At 39.7% G+C, this 15,258-nt stretch overlaps 1 long non-coding RNA gene across 1 annotated transcript in view; it reads left to right on the top strand.

Moving 5' to 3' along the window:
* The first annotated feature begins 43 nt into the window (after positions 1-43).
* Positions 44-15,258, top strand: part of LOC132673799 (uncharacterized) — a 40,520-nt gene continuing 25,305 nt past the window's right edge. Inside the window, exon 1 of the long non-coding RNA XR_009608206.3 lies at positions 44-238. This is a non-coding gene — a long non-coding RNA (uncharacterized LOC132673799). The remainder of the gene's footprint in view (positions 239-15,258) is intronic.

The following is a 15,258-nucleotide window of genomic DNA, read 5'->3' as shown; positions in this document are numbered from 1 at the left end:
CCAGGTTTTACCATACTCTGATGTCTTTGTCCCAATACCAGCAAATGTGGCTGCTCTCCAGAGTCTGCTGAGACCTTTGCCTATGGGGAGGCCATAAGGCCTCTACCATATACTCTTCAAGCAGGGGAACCACTCTTCAAGCAGGGGAACCACTTCTCCTTGTGTGGCACACAGACCCCTCAGACCCTGCTGCCTGCTCCTGGGGATTCACCCTGCTTCCTCACCAGAGCACTGCCAGGTACTGAACTCCAGAACTTCAGACTCTGTGCTCCACTGTTTATAGAATCCTGATGGTATTTAAACCCTCTCCTTTCTTCTTGTCAGTGGTTTTGGGGAACAGATTTCTTGTCCAGTCCCCTGTAAGTGTTTTCACTCTTTCTCTTTCTTTCTCTCCAGCTACTTTTGGAGGGCTGTTTTTCCTGTACTCTCCCCATGTGCTGTACTCTCCCCCTTTCTCTGTCCTTTCTCTGCAAAAACAGCTCCCTACCCTCTGTGGCTTTTCTCTCCCCCACTTCACCTCTCCACACCATATACCTTCCAAGTTCTGTGGCTCAATTTAGGCAGATTATTGTGTTAATCCTCAGATCACTTTGTGTGTGCAAAATGGTTTGGTGTTGATCTAGCTGTGTTTCAGGGATGAGACAAGCTGAGGGTCTCCATGCTGCTCTGCCATCTTGATCGCCTGGTTTCTTTTCTTTAAACACTTGAAAAATGTCACACCACTTTCTTCTCGCCTCCATGCTTTCACATAAGAATCTGCTATCATTCACATTGCTATTCCCTCACATATTGCTAAACACTTTCAAGAGTTTGCTTTGTCTTTAGTTTTTAGAAAGTTGATTATGATGTGTCTTATAGATTCCTTTGGATTTATCTTGTTTGGGAATTATTTTGCTTCTTAAATCTGTAGGTTTATGTCTTTTGACAAATTTTGGAAGTTTTCAATCATTATTGAATACTTATTCAGCCCTGCTGTCTCTTCTACTTTTGCAACACTGATGACCCAAATATTAGATCTTTTGTTATTGTTTCACATGTCCCTAAGACTCTATTAATTTGTTTTCCATCTATTTTCTCTCTGTTGTAGAGATTGGGTAATTTCTATTGTTCTGTCTTCCAGTGCACTGATTCTTTTCTCTCTCCTCTCCATCCTGCTGTTAACCCCATTTATTGAGTTCTAAGTTTCAGTTATTGTACTAGTTCTTCATGTATATTCTGTTTCTTTAATGAGGCATTCCATTTTTTTTCTGAGACTTTCATTTGTTTCACATGTGTTCATAATTGTTCACTGAAAATTTTATTATGTGTGCTTTAAAATCTTTGTCAGGTAATTCTTTTTTTTTTTAATTTTTTTTTTTTAACGTTTATTTATTTTTGAGACAGAGAGAGACAGAGCATGAACGGGGGAGGGTCACAGAGAGAGGGAGACACAATCTGAAACAGGCTCCAGGCTCTGAGCTGTCAGCACAGAGCCCGATGCGGGGCTCGAACCCACGGACCGTGAGATCATGACCTGAGCCGAAGTCGGACGCTTAACCGACCGAGCCACCCAGGCGCCCCGATTTGTCAGGTAATTCTAACATCTCTTTCATCCTGGTGTTGGCATCCATTGATTGTCTTCCTCATTCAGTTTCATGTCTTTATGGGTCTTGGTATGAGATTTTTAATAGAAACTTAGACATTTTTATTGTTATGAGATTGTGGATCTTACTTAAAACTGTTTTAGTCTCCTTATGACACCATTCTGGCAGAGTAAAAGAAGTCTAAAGTCTCATGTACACAAATCATGTGCCAAAAGTAATTCAAATTTAAAACTTCAGGGAACAACGGACACTCATTATTACCAGGTAGGGGTAGAAGTACAGGCTCCATATTTGACCTCTATAAACACCTGTGGCAGAAGATGGTCTTCTTAATACTGCTGGGTGGGTGTGAGAATTCTGGATTTTCACTAGGCCTTCCTTCATCGATAGCTCTTTTGTGGCTCCCCTTTTTCTGGCTTCAACACAGACTTTTCCCCCTTCTATCTCCATAGTTTTGTTTCACATATGTTAACACCACTGACGAGGCTATGACTTTCTTTCATGCTGAATTATGCCTTCGTTAAAGTTTTGGAAACTGAATTGCCTGCTTTGACTCAAAAATGTTCTTTTATCTGCATATAGGAATTCTTGACTATAACATTTGGATTTTTGGATTTTTCTAGCTCCCAACTTTAATCAGACCATGTTTTCCCTGGAAGTTATTGAATAGCTTACTCTGCCCTTCCATGTGCTAAATACAGTCTTCATTCTTAGGATATTCTGTTGGCCTCTCCCCTTCCTATCATTTTCTAAAAAGAAAACTAGGAATCAGTTATCCATTTCAAAGGTAAAGGAATCATAGTCATTCCATTCTCAGATTCTCAAAGTATCCATGTGATGCTCCCCAGGAAAAGTTAGTAGTAAATATAAAATGCTTAGGGATGCAATTCTATATTCCAGATGTAAATGGAATCACTACTACAGTATTTTCATCTGCAAGGAACATAAAACCTGGCTGTGCTGCATGTGAGGCAATATCCTTCCAGCCATGGGTGCTGATAGTCAAGGAGAGACTGAATTGTCTCTGACTCACTAGCACTTAGCACACAGAAGCTCAGTGAATATTGTCTACATTAACTGTTAAGGATCAGACCTTACACAGGATGGGGCAGAGAGAGCAGTGGGAATGAAATGTTGTAAAGTATATTACATAACATATATTGTAATGTTATTGTTAATTTCCTGTGTACTTCATTCACTCATTCTCTGACCAACTATTAAAGGAATATCTACTGTGCAATAAACACTGCTGGGGTTTGGGTGTCTTTAAATGTGGTTCTCTGGGAAACAGACTCTGAGGTGGAGACTTGTGTGCAAGAAATTTGGGGGGAGGGCTTCCAGGAATATCTATAAGGGAATAAGGAAAGCAGAGGTAGGCAGGATTGCTGGAGAGAATTTGAGCTGTGATGCAGTTGCAAATGAGGACTTGGCTGATAGCACAGAGACCAGGGGCAGGGAAAACCTTCAGAGTTATCCTAAACTGAGGCAGTGAGGCTGGGCCTTTGTGTGTTCACATTGACCAGTTATTGGATAAAGGAGAATGCTTAAGCAGGGCAGCTTTGTTCAGCTGTGTGCATTTCCAGAAAAGAGACTCAGCTGTGAGCTGACAGCAGACAGCAATCCCAAAAGCTAGAGAAATGGGAGCCTTGTTGTGAGAGGGAACTGGATGGCACACCACAGCACCCACAATATGAGGTTACAAATAGATGGCTAGGACAGAATTTTTGTTCTCTTGGAACTGGCAGTTGCAGTAGATGAGACAGACATGTAAAAAAATACTTATGATCAGCCATGATAATTTTAAGGAGAGTAAGAAGTTAAAAATGCCATAGGAACTCTCATCAGGGAGCAACCAACTCCTCTGGGTAGGTCAGGAGAGACCTCTCTTCAGCAGTGAACTTACTGTGCTCATTCTAGTTTTGAAGGGAAAATTCCATGTCATCATGTTTCATGGAGTAGGTAATGAATTACAAAAACTTGAAATTCCTTTGAAAGATAGGCTCTGTACTTCACCAAGTAAAGAGAAGTAAATCATGTATTAATGGAGCCGATATTTTCAGGGAGTTAGCACCACAGGCACCCCGAGCACAGATCCAGCAAAGAGATAGGAAAGGTGAGCATGCGGGTTATGTGTAATGTGGAAAATAACCTTTTAAACTTTTATGCCCCTCTCTAGGGCAAGAATGCTATTCTTTAAAAGGTTAGTCTACTACAAAAAAAAAAAAAAAAAGGACTACTTCATGTTTCATTCCAGAATCAATTTTTCTATTAAAAATAAATTGCACTTTAAGTAACCTGTGATATGTTCAGCTAGAGCTAGTGGCTAGATGAAACTTTTATGTCTGCAGTCCTGGTGATTTGGAAGGACTGTTGAACTACTCAGAACAGAATGTGAATGTCTCTGATCTTCTGAAACTTGGATTGCCCCATCTAACCTTAATCCTAGTGGAATTTCACTGCTGTTTGATGGGTCTTAGGCCCCCAGTGGTTGCTTTGTGCCCAGTGTTTTGTGATCATTAGGAAAATCCAGAGCTCTTCTCCTTTTTATCTCCATTGACAGAAGTTCACTGCCCTTTAGGAGTTTAGAGTTCAGTTGGAGAGTCACAGAAACATAAAACAACTGGAGAATGATTCATAGGCGATATGTAAGCAAGTGTGGGTGTACTACAGAGAGAGTCCTTGAGAAGCTTAGAAGAATATAGGAAACCAGGAAGTTCTCTTAGAGGAGGCCAGCATGAAGCCAGGTTTTGAAAGAGATGATGGACTGGTACTGAGAGGGTGCTGGAGTGTTCAGAAGGACAGGGGCAGCTGAACACAGGCCCAGAGGAGGAAATGACTAAGATGTCTGCAGGGTCTAGAAAGCACCTCCTTTTGGAAAACAATTTTCTTTGAGAAAGAACTGAACTTGGGGGTAATGAGACTAGTCAGACCCAGGGAAGCTTGTTACTCTAACAAAGAAACCTAAATCTGTGACCTTGGACTCTTTTTATCTATTTGCTCACTTCCTGGAGAAATTAAAAAGGGATCAAATGTGTGTTCTGATAAGAAGGTTCTTGGCCTTAAGAGACAGCAAATTACCAGAATCATGCCTTCTGGTTGAAAGGGACCTTAAAGGCATCTGATCTAAACATCCATCTGATACTTGAGTTTCCTTAGCAGTGAATGCCCCAATCAAGTCTTCATTTAGCTGAGACCTGAACAACCCTAGTGTTACAGAATTTACTACATCTTTTTATTCATGAAATGAGGATAAAATGCTGAAATCTGTCACCTTGTACCAGATCTGGTGGTCTTGCCAATGAAGCAACACTGAATGGACCATGGCCCTCATTCTAGGCTACAAGCCATATATGTTAGGCAAATTTACATCTATTCTTTTGGTAGCAACATTACAGTATGAACTAAATTAAGGTTAATTTCAAATAAGAAGTCTAAGGTTGTAGGGGCATCTGGGTGGCTCAGTCGGTTAAGTGTCCAACTCTTGATTTCAACATAGGTCATGATCTAACAGTTTGTGAGTTCAAGCCCCGCATCGGGCTCTGCACTGACAGTGTAGAGCCTGCTTGGGATCTCTCTCTATCCCTCTCTCTCTGCCCCTCCCTTCCTATCTCTCTCAAAATAAATAAACTTTTTTTAAAAAGTCTAAGATTGTTTTGTTTGTTTTCCTCAGCTGATCTTCATGCATCTGGGATTTGTTTGGACTCAAATGAAGGACCTTATACTTGTCTCGATCATGTTCTACTATTTTAGATTATATTAATTTTGAAAACCTATGGAGTTTTTGGCTCAAAGTCTTTACTTAAATGTGTTTGCCATTTAGCCTGGCTTGGTGTAATCTGAAGATTTGATGAATAGTTTTCATGAGTTACCTGATACAATTAATAATCAGGGTATAGTCAAGGAAAGGACCCTCAAACAAGTAGGAAGAGAATGTTACCTTATGTGTTCACCTAATCCTAAAGCCACAGGTGAGCCAGATACACCCCAAAGAGGGAAGTGACTGAAGGGGGTAGGAGAGTCATGGCGAGGTGTGTCCTTCTACCAAAGCTGGAAGACTTCTCAGCAAGAATGTAAGCAGAAGAGGATGGCAGCCATTTACTGGGCATTGATTATGTGCCAAGACAGAGCTAAGTATATTGCATACATTACAAGCTTAGAATTATCACCACCACTTTACATGTACAAAATGATGGCTTAGCGACCTGTCATCCCAAGGTGGAAGGGGTAGGGACAAAATTCAACCTCAGGTTTGTTTGGATCCAAAACATGTACTTCAATTGCCAAACTGTTGGAAGTTACTGTCTAGTCACACGGAGACATAACCAGAGAACCCCTGGGAAGTCCCAGGAAATGTGAGGACCCTTGGTCTATTCATTGTGAGTGTTCTGAGGTGTGTGAATAGAGAAGGATCTCTGTTTGGCCTCTGTTTGGCTTGTGTCTTACTAATTAGCTTTTATAAGTAGAATTTCTCTGCTCCTTACTGGAAGTCCTAATTGTGTGATTGGAAATCACTCCAAATCTACTAATTGTGATGATACAAAGGATCATTTCACAGGAAGGGTCCTAATGGTGACCAAATTAGTGCCGAATATCCCAAGAAGGGACAAGGAAGCATGAACCACAGAGAAATTGAGTTCCTGCGTTGGTTTCCACGTGACTGAAGGGTCTGAAATGCACAGAGTGCCCAGCATCTCCTTAGTGCCTGTGTCTTCTTGCTTGGTTGGGTCATGTCTCAGTGTACAGACTTATCTCAGGGGCCCTGGTGCTTCTGTCTCATCTTGACTTTCTTTTCTGGGTCTTATTCAGAGGTTTTCTGTTGGGGAGACAAATAGCATCTCTTCCATTTCTCCAGATTTTAAGCTCATATCCTTTGATTATGCCGAGAAAAAAATCTTGATTGTATGAGGGTAACACTTGCAGAATGGTACAGGAGAGTGGTTGGCCTCATGTCACCTTCCTGACACACATACCCTTTAGGCAGGGCCAGCTCGCAGCTGCCTCTCCACCTCCTCACTGTTTGATCTCAGCACTCAACCCTACAGTTTCTTACCAGAGACTGACAAGTGGAAAAGATAAGAGAACTTAGGTTTAAATTCTGCTCCCACCCCTTACTGGTTGTGTGATCATGAACAAATGATTTAATATTAGCCTGTGTCCTGATCTGTTAAAAAGCAACGATTTCTGTCTCTGTGGAACTAGATGAAGTTAAGGAAGAGCTTTCCAAAAGAGAAAAGAGGTGAGCTGAATTCTGCAATCAGCTGACTGTTCAAAGCATACCAGGCTAGGAGTGGAGAAGGGAAAGCGTTGCTGTTGCTGATCATGATGATGATGATGGAGAGGATGGAGAAAGACGATAGTGAACATTTCTAAATGTGTAACTGTGGGCCAGACATTGGCCTCACACTTTCATATACAGTCTTATTTTACCTTCACAAATTTTTTAATTTATTTACTTTTGAGAGAGAGAAAATCTGAAGCAGGCTCCAGGCTCTGAGCTGTCAGCACAGAGCCTGACGTGGGGCTCAAACCCATAAACCTGAAGATCATGACCTGAGCCGAAGTCGGACACTTAACCGACTGAGCCACCTAGACGCCCCAAGGAGATGGAAGTTTTAAAGACATTCAGTAACTTTGACTAGGATCAATCAGCTATTAAAGTGCTAAACCAGAAGCCAATTTGATGCCTGGCTTTTGCTCCTTCCAAGAGAATGCTTGGTCTGCTCCTCAGCTGAGATCATTAGTGAACAACAGAACCTACCCCTACTCCCGAGCTAGTGCTGGTCCTCCGTATCCCCCAACCCCTCCTACTGATGATCTCTGAGCCCTGGGACCTTGAAAAGGGAGTCTGTATAATTTATCATAACGGTATTCCTTCATTTGAGAACACTATTTACATTCCTAAAAATATTTAATACACTGAAAATGTATAATTTACAGTTAGAAGACTGAAATCCTATTCCCAGCTTCTCCATTAACTGGCAGTGTGGCCTTAGGCAAGTCAATCTTTTTAAGCCTCAGTTTCTCATTTGCGAAATGACAATCACATAGCTTCTAGGATCCCCCTGTGGGATTCTTTAACTCTTTGATGCTACTATGCAGTCAGGAACACTTAGCCTTAGCATGTGAAAATGACAGAAATGCCTGAACCACAGCACACCATCCAAGGAACAAATGTTGCAATTTCCATTTTTCTTACATATATAAAAGACTTTTGCCTTGCCATTATTGTTTTGGACATTCTATACCCTATTTGGGTGACCATACAATTTATTATCCAAATCAGGAGGATACTCTGGGGAGTGAAAGCAGATGCTGTTAATAACTGCACCAGGACAGCAGGCATTAACCAGGATCCTCACATTTTCCATAGACAACCTTGCCATTGCTCCCTTTGTGGCTGCTCCGCCCTTTCCTCCTTCTCTCCTCTGGTTCTCTTCCTTGGGCTGTAACAAGAGTGAAAGGCCCCACAGACAGAGGTGTGAGTTCCCTCAGCCCCTTAATGGAGTGTTAAGTTCAAAGCTGAGGTGTGAGCATTTAAATGCTAACACTTAAGCAAGTTTGTCTGCAACAGAAACACCCTGTTTAAGGTTTATTCCTCACACTAGTTTTAAAAACCATTTTGCATTGTTAATTTCCACTCCACTCAATCAGTAACTTGCTTATTTTTTCTTTCTGCATGGCTCTGTGTAAAATAATTCTTTGATTTCTGTAACTGGCTTGGGGAAGACCAAAAGGAGCCAGGCCTTGGACTCCCAACAAGGAGCAAGGTCTTTAGTAATTTCTTGGGTCATTTTTACTGTGTCCTGTCTTGGTGTTTCCTGCATGCTCTGGGAAATGCTAGGGGTCAGAAAATAGATTTTGTGGTAGTCTGTGAGCAACTGAAAGTGATTCTGTTTACAAATATAGTTCCTGTGAACATTTTGTTTTTGGAGGGAAATGTTGGTGAGCTCAGGGTCACGTATCTGCACTCTGTCTACGGACAGTCAAATTGGCCCCCTTTCTGAGGCCACCAGAATCCATGGCTTGATTCCTACTCTAAAAGTATTTTTAAAAATAGAAGATGGAGCCAATGAAATTCCAGGGGAAAAAAAATGCTATTATTATCAAATACTGTATCTAAGTACCTCACAGTAACTTTAATATACTTTTGTTGAACTGAATCACCTTTTAAAACAATTCTATATAGAACTTGGCCATTTTAGGTGAATGGATGATGAAAATTTTAGCAAAAAAAGTAAAAGATAGGTCTTTTTGCTATTAATATAGTTTAGTGAATACAGTGTTTGGTGACTCGTGTAAAAAAGTCTTAATCATTTTTGCAGTGCTCAAATAAAATTCTCTCATTTAATGATATTTTCTACCATTAAAATCCTCTCTACATGGTTACTATTATTTAAAAGTATGATTTATTATCAGTGTTTGAACCGTAAAACTGCCTGTGAGATAATTAGTATTTCTGCAACTGTGAAGAGAAGATTGTTGTCTCTATAGTTTGTAAGCTGACAGGTCTTTGTTTTCAAATGGTTTCCTCTGCAGTTGTGGGGAATGTGTACTTTTTAAAATGCAGTTTTAGCCAGCTGCCAGAGGGCCAGGTAGAACAGGAGTTGATACAGTGTAAAATTAATAGCTTTAAAAAGACTTAACACTCAAATCTTTTTCTTCGGTAACTCTCTGGGAGAGTCTGTGGGTGTGGGGGAGCCCAGGGGAAGGTGGAGCCTGATCAATGCTTGATCATCTCAGTCTCTTGTCCATTGTTCCTATCACAGTGCCAGCTGCCTAAGTCACAGGGCTCTCTCTGCACCTTCCCCACCACTGCCGTCACCCGTGTGAAATGGCACTACTTCAGTCTCACAAGAGAGATGCTGAAAATAGCATTTTGAAAGCTTTATTTAAAAAGCTTTTTAAATGTCCGTTTATTTTTGAGAGCAGCATGAGTGGAGGAGGGGGAGAGAGAGGGACACAGAATCTGAAGCAGGCTCCAGCCTCTGAGCTGTCAGCACGGAGCCTGATGTGGGGCACAAACCCACTAACCATGAGCTCATGACGTGAGCCAAAGTTGGATGCTTAACCAACTGAGCCACCCAGGCAACCCTGAAAGCATTATTTTTTAAAATATTCACTAAAATCCCTCATCTGTTTTTTTTTGTTTTGTTTTTAACTGTGAGACTGATTTACATGGGAAATATGAGTGAAGTTTACTCCACATGAGCACACATTCACTGACTGCTAATCTGCCCATACCACCGCCTTCCCCCTGCAATGAAACCTATAGTGCAGGTACAAAAATAATGTCACTTCAGGAGGGTGGGAAACCACTAGAGCCGAGCACCTGGGGCTCCCTTGCAGGGTGTTCATGAAATATGGTCTTCAGTTTTGTGTATCCAAAAATTCTTAAACATCATTGTCCCTAGAGGTAATTGGTCTCTTGAGGCTGCTCTCCAATGACTGGATGCTCTAGAAGTTGCTGTCCGCATCATAATGCAAAATGAGTAGTTTACATCAAGAATTATAATCCTACTGGCAGGTCTAAACAACATGTCAAATTATGACCAGAAGGTTGGGGCAAGCAAGGGAAGTGAGAGCTTAATAGCTAAGTCCAGGTTCCAACCCCATCCAACTCCAGGGTCCCAACTTCCACGTGACCTTGAGAAGTGACTTGACCACTCTGGGATGAAGTCAGTGCATCTGTAGAATGGGTAAACTTATGGGGATAGGGTGAGAATCAAATGATATTTTTGTCCAAATGCCTAGGAAAACGGTTGCAACATGGTAGGTACTTAATAACCTGCTGACTAAAATATTTGACTCAATAGGAATCATATTGGAGTTTTGTTCAGGACAGTGACTTCAGTAACAAAGGAAGGGTTCATTCATCCCTCTCACCTGTCATCAAATTTGTTACCAAATTTGGCCAATACCAGTACAGTTCATAACCACCACAAGAACACAGGGCACTCACAGTGTTAATTTATAAAAGTTGAGCCCGAATTTTCTGGCTCTGGCTGCCTCTATCAGTGATGGCATTTTAACAGACAGAGAGCTAATGGTGTTGAGAGCAAATGGGGAATTGTCTGATCCTGATGTTTCCTTCCAACCTATTCTAGTTTCTTAGCAGTTATCTTTACAAATTAGACCCATGTAAGAAAGTCTTGGTTTCTTTTTCATGCTTGATTTCACACATGTTCACAAATCTGCCCTGAGAGTTAGGCTTTTTATTCAGTGGCTCCAAGACCTCAGAGCTGGGCTCATTACCACGACATGCAAAGCCTAACATTATCCGGTCAGGACCAGGAGGGTTTGGGTACAAGCAAAAGTCAATGTAGTAGATGTGCCCTATCTGGTACACTAATCATTCACACTCTCATTTCTTCAACAAATATGTATTGGACATTGACTGTGTACGGCTTTTTTTTTCTAGAAGCTGAAGATTCAGGGGTTGACAAGGGAATCTTGCATTCTGGTGGGGGTTACAGACAAGAAATGAAGAGAGAGAGGAAATGAAAGAAATCAGTATATAAGAGCTACACAGGGAATCAAAATAAGGTGAGGGAATGCAGAGTAAAGACTTTAGATGAGGCTGTCAAGGGAAATTCTCTGTGAAGTGATACATAAGCTAAGCTGTGAATCAAAAGGAGGACACAGACATGCAGTGAGTGTGAAGGAAACTGAGGCAGAGGGTGCCATTCATGCAGAAGCTCCCAGGTGGGCACTAGCAGGTGGGTCTGGTGATGACCAGACCAAAGTCCAGAGTGGCTGGGAGAGGGCAAGAGGAGGGTATAGAAGAGGTAGTCAGGGTTGGTCAGCGAGGGTTTTGTAGCCAGAGTAAGGAGGTTGGAGTATTTGCTTAATGTGATGGGAAGCCATTGGAGGGTTTTAAGCAGAGGAATGACAATATTGGATTCATATTTAATAAATAAGCCACTCTAGGTGCTATGTGTAAAAGAATTATAGCTAATAAGAGGAAGCAGGGGGACTATTACAGTATCTCTGGCAGTATATAAGGATAGTGGTAGTGGAGGCAGCATCCTAAGGACTTGCTAATGGGCTGGATGTGGAGAGTGTGGGGGGAAAAGAGAGAAATCAAGGATGACTCCTATGTTCTTGGACTGTGCACCTGCATGGAAGGTGCCATTTCCTGAAATGAGGAAGACAGGAGGAGGAAGGGGTTTATGGGAAGAAATAGCAAGTAACTGCTCTGAGAGCACTCTTGGAGATTATTCATGAATCCTGGGGGTGAATTTTCTATTGCCACCTCTCCACAAGTAGGCACTCACTTCCAGGCATACCCTATCTTGTTTTACCTTGAAGCCAAAAATGCATGGAAGACACTCCCCAAATTCGAAAACCCTCAACTGTATTTAGCCTTTAGGTGAAAGAAGAAACGGAAGAACAAAATCAGAAAATGAAGTTTTATTTTGAAAGCCAGTTTCCATTTTTAATGTTGGGTCACATGCAGTTTAAGTCATGATTTAAATCCGTCAACTTTAAAATTGTACCTCTCTGTGTATTTATGACAGAAGAAATACACATACACACAAATATGTCAACCAACGCCATGTCACCTATTCCTTTTCATTATTAACTCATTAATATTTTCAGTTGCCTTTACCTTTTGATGAATTTAGCCAAGCTATGAACAATGGAGGGCAGAACTAGAAGGGCTGAGGCCTTTTTCTTTCTTTGATTAATCTTCAAGTGGTAGGATTTTAGATGTTTTACTTTGTGTTTTTTAATATTTTAAAATACATTTTTTTGGCTCCTTTTCTTTTATTTGCGTATAGTTGATGCACAATGTTCCATTAGTTTCAGGTGCACAACAATGTGATTGACTCCATGTTATGCTGTGCTCACCATAAGTGTAGCTACCATATCACCATACAACAGTATTACAACAACATTGGCTATATTCCCTATGCTTTACCTTTTATTCCCATGACCTATTCATCCCATAACTTGAAGTCTGTGTCTCCCACTCCCCTTCATCCCTTTCGCCCATCCCCCATAACCATCAGTTCTCTATAACAGTCTCATTCTGCTTTTTCTTTAATCATTTGTTCTGTTTTTTAGATGCCACATATAAGTTAAATCATATATTTTTATTTTTCTGGTGTATTTCACTAAGCATAACACTCTCTAGATCCATCTGTGTTGCTGCAAATGGCAAGATCTCATTCTTTTTTATGACTGATGGTCTATTTTATATATATGGTCTATATATATATGGTCTATATATATATATATATACACATATATATATATATATATATATATATATATAAAGTTTTGCTTTATATATATATATACACACATCTTCCTTATCCATTCATAACACTTGGGTTGGTTCCATATCTTGTCTATTGTAAATAATGCTACAATAAACATAGGGGTGCATGTATCTTCAGGATTAGTGTTTTCATTTTCTTCAGATAAGTACACAGTAGTGGAATCATAAGGTATTTCTCATTTTTGGAGAAACCTCCATACTGTTTTCCATAGTGGCAGTACCAATTTACATTCCCACTAACAATGCATGATGGTTCCATTTTCTCTACATCCTTGCCAACCCTTGTTATTTCTGGTCTTTTTTATTCTAGCCATTCTGACAGGTATAAGATGATATACCTCATTGTGGTTTTGATTTTCATTTCCCTGATGATTAGAAATATTGAGCTTTTCATATGTCTGTTGGTCATCCGTATGTATTCTTTGAAAAAATATTCAGGTCCTCTGCCCATTATTTTGATCAAATTATGATTATGATTATGATTATTCTTTATATATTTTGGATATTAACCCCTTATCAGATATATCATTTGCAAATATCTTCTCCCATTCACTAGGTTCCTTTTTTGTTTTGCTGACAGCTTCCTTCACTGTGCAAAAGCTTTTTATGCTGGTGTAGTCCCAATAGTTTGTTTTTGTTTCACTTGTCTTAGGAGACATTTCTAGAGACATGTTTGACATTCGCTATAGAAATTACTGTGCTTTCTTGTAGGAGTTTTAGTTTCCGGTCTCACATTTCGGTCTTTAATCTATTTTGGGTTCGTTTTTGTGTATGGTATAAGAAAGTGGTCCAGTTTCATTCTTTTGCACGTAGCTTTCCAGTTTTCCCAACACCATTTATTGAGGAGACTGTCTTTTCCTCATAGTATATTCTTGCCTCCTTTGTCATGGATTAATTGACCGTAAAAGCATAGGTTTATATTTCGGGTTCTTTGTTCTGTTGATTTATGTGTCTGTTTATGTGCCAGAACCATACTGTTTTGATTACTGCAGCTTTGTAGTATACCTTGAAATCTGGGATTGTGATGCCTCCAACTTTGTTCTTTTTCAAGATTGCTTTGGCTATTTGGGGTCTTTTGTGGTTCCATACACATTTTAGTAGTATTTGTTTAATTCTGTGGAAAATGTTATTTTGATAGGGATTACATTAAATATGTAGATTGCTTTGGGTAGTGTGGGCATTTTAATATTCTCCTGATCTATGAGCATGAAATATATATTATCAATGTATTAGAGTTTTCAGAGCGCAGGTCTTTTACTTCCTTGGTTAAGTTTATTCCTAGGTATTTTGTTCTTTTTGATATAGGTGAATTTTTTTAAAATTTCTCTTTCTACTACTTTATTTGTGTATACAAATACAACCAATTTCTGGGTATTAACTTTGTATCTTGCAATGTTACTGACTTTATTACTTTTAATAGCTTTTTGGTGGAGTCCTTAGGGTTTTCTATATATAGTATGTCATGTGCAAACAGTGAAAGTTTTGCTTCTTCCCTGCCAATTTGGATGCCTTTTATTTCTTTTTCTTATCTGATTGCTATGGCTAAGACTTCCAGTATTTTGTTGAATGAAAGTGGTGATACTGGACATCCTTGTTTTGTACCTGACCTTAGGGGAAAAGCTCTCAGTTTTTTACCATTGAGTACGATGTTAGCTGTGGATTTTTCATATATGGCCTTTAATATGTTGAGAGGTATGTTTCCTCTAAACCTACTTTGTTTATCATGAATGGATGCTAAGTTGTGTCACATGCTTTTTCTGCATCTACTTAGATATGATTTTTATCTTTTATTTCATTAATGTTGTGTATCCTATTGATTGATTTGGGAATATTGAACTATCCTTGTATCCTCAGAATAAATCTCACTTGATTGTGGTGAATGATCCTTTTAATATGTTGTCTAATCAGCCTGATAATGATTTGTTGAGGACTTTGCATCTATGTTGATCAAGGTTATTGGCATATAATTTTCTTTTTTGTGTGTGTGGTGTCTTTGGTTTTGGTATCAGAATAATGTTGGCTTCATAGAATGTATTTGGAGGCTTTTCTTCCTTTTATACTTTGGAATAGTTTGAGGAAAATAGGCATTAACTCTTTTTCATGTATTTGGTAGAATTCACCTGGACTTTTATTTATTTATTTTGGTAGATTTTTTTGATTACCAATTCATTTAATTACTAATAACTTCTCTGTTTAGATTTGCTATTTCTTCCTTATTCTGTTTTGCAAGGTTATATACTTCAAGGAATTTATCCATTTCTTCTAGGTTGTCCAATCTGTTGGCATGTGATTTTTCATAGTATTCTCTTACATTCCTTTGTGTTTCTGTGGTGTCAGTTGTTACTTCTCTTCTGTTATTTCTGATTTATTTGGGTTCTCTCTCTTCTTGAT

This window comes from Panthera onca, chromosome C1, assembly GCF_046562875.1.
Source record: "Panthera onca isolate mPanOnc1 chromosome C1, mPanOnc1 haplotype 2, whole genome shotgun sequence".
Taxonomy (NCBI): domain Eukaryota; kingdom Metazoa; phylum Chordata; class Mammalia; order Carnivora; family Felidae; genus Panthera; species Panthera onca.
Note: the sequence above shows the minus strand (reverse complement) of the source record. Positions and strands in the feature narration are given on the sequence as shown.